This window comes from Phytophthora infestans, genomic scaffold (genome assembly GCF_000142945.1).
Source record: "Phytophthora infestans T30-4 supercont1.25 genomic scaffold, whole genome shotgun sequence".
Lineage (NCBI taxonomy): Eukaryota > Oomycota > Peronosporomycetes > Peronosporales > Peronosporaceae > Phytophthora > Phytophthora infestans.
The window spans coordinates 71,864-74,284 of NW_003303734.1; positions in this window are offsets into that span (position 1 = coordinate 71,864).

The window sequence follows — 2,421 nt, forward strand, 5'->3', positions numbered from 1 at the left end:
CCGCGTCAGCGTTGTATTCTCGTACAACGTGAAGATATTTAACTGATCGAAGCTTGGCCGCGAGCTCCTTGTGAGTGTTCAGCAGCGCTAGCAGAGTTTCTTTCCTGCATCCGATCACCCATAGTGATTGTTGAATCACTAACGACACAAACAATTGCAATCGTTGCATGCTGATTAATAATCAAGGTATTTCTTTCCAATAGATTATCTTACTGATCCTCACTCTCAATAAATATCAGCAGCAAACGGACTGGGGAGTCAATCTCTGTGAGTAGATAGAACTCTACTAACGTACCCTGAGAGTAACCAGTTGGATACGTCGTGTACCCAGCTACTTCAACGTCAACATGTTATTTCTGTGTACTATTTTTTAGCTGCTCAAAACGCCTTTATTTATATGGTTGTTTTTGTGGAGTGCACTTCGGTGGCATTCGCCATTTTGGTCGATGCCTCCGCTCAACCCCCGACAGCGTCACGCCCGAACGATCCAGCGACGTCTGGACAGCTCCTTTTGACAGCTTCGTCTAAGCAGAGAAGCTAGCATACCGAAAGAAGTCGACCGAGAGCTGGACGCCGAGCGTGCATCGTCCATAGGTGGTGGGTTACGTGACGTTGTCAGTAGAGGAGGAGGTCTTTTTGCAAACGAGCGCCGAGCTCGTAGAGGAGACAATGCTTAGCTCTTCGAGGTAGAAAGAATATACGCCAAACGGTGGGTCAATAACTTCGTATACTACCTTATTCAATGGGTGGGGTACACAGAGTTGACGTGGGAGCCAAGTACCAACGTGCCAGCGCGCCTAAAGATGGTGTTCGAACACGAGTCAGTCAATTTCGTCTGGGTCTATCAATCTACGCGGGGAAGACGAACCCAGCGTCGCGAGCAGCCAACGCGCCGGAGTCAGAGACTGATAGACCAAACGAGGCAGGACTAAGAGAAAATGCAAATGCGAACTTAACACCAGACGAGGCAGCACTAAAAGAAAATGCAAATGCGAACTTAACAGCACCCCAGTAGCTGTGAAATCAGTAGTTGTGCAGGCAGCGCCGCGTTGGGGACAGATCAGTAGTTTTCTACTGACCGATGGTATTTCCTCGCCACCCTCTGAACGCCATCCTCCATAGTAGTTCTTTTTTTGTTTTCGCGACAGGAAAATCCGTCGCACATTTTTATTGGTAGATAAAACGAATTAATTAGCAAAAAGCAAAGTTGAAAACCTCAACGTCTAGTGGCTGGCAGGCCGCTGTACTGTTGGGCGGTAGCTGGCAAACCAGGGCCGACGTTGTCTCGACAACAACATCAAGTCCTTCTTTTGAAACATGTGCGTCGAAGTTATCGAGTATAAGCACTGATAGTGCCTCGATCTCGAACTTGAGCAGCTCTCGTACATATATCGCCCACACTTTGGCATCCATAAACTGCTCTCCTGCACTGAGTATACATGACCAACCGGATGTGTTAGTAGCTCCACGACTATCACACTATTTAATAAAGCAATTATATAAAATCAGCAAAATCAAAAGATATTACCGTGCTGCAAACCGCTGACATAGTCTCATAAACGCACTTAGACCCTTCTCACCGCTTTCCTTACCAGCAAGATACGTTTGAAGCCATCGCGTTTGCTGCTCTTTGAAATATTGAATCAGTAAATCTGTACAAATACTAAGCAACAAGCGGTTTTAGGTCACAATGTAAAAAGTAAATTAATAAGAAGGCGGTTTACCCATTCTTCTCGTCGCACATCCTTCATAAAGGTTACCAAATCGTGAGAGAAGTGTATTAACGGCGCTGCACTCTGGCCCTTCAAGGTTTTGCTGGTTTGGGCACCCGCAAAGTCTTGGATGAGGCGCCATTTCCAGAGTGATAGAAATTCTAACTATATGTGTTATGCTACCCGTAGGAACCAGTCGATTCAATTTACTCTATCATTGGTTAAAATAAAAACTTGTTCAAATCTTTTATTTTGAACTTCAAGTGTTCGTGGCGGATTTGTATGGAATGGCGGATTTCACCGTCGTTGTCTGTAAATGTGCAAGAAGAAGTGATACAGAAATCAAGTAAAATGAAGGAATCGTTCATGATCTCAAAACTTAGGCCGTGTTTCGAGTGGTTTCGCTAAAAATGGCAATTTCAATAAATCTGCCTAATTTTACCAGCTCAATCGAAATAGCTGGCTCGTGGAAAACAACACTTTGGAAACCAGGTATTTCGATTTCTAAAATTTTGGTATAAAACCTCAAGAATCAGAATAAAACCTCGCTGAAATAGCAAAGGTATTTGAGAACTCAAGTTGTTGGCAAAGTTGTAGCGGGGTACGTAGCCCTAAGTGTACCCCTAGTTACATGAATATAGAGACGTCATACCTCGGGATATTTGGTACAAGGTACCAAGGTCGTCCGAGGCCAGCCATTGGCTGATGA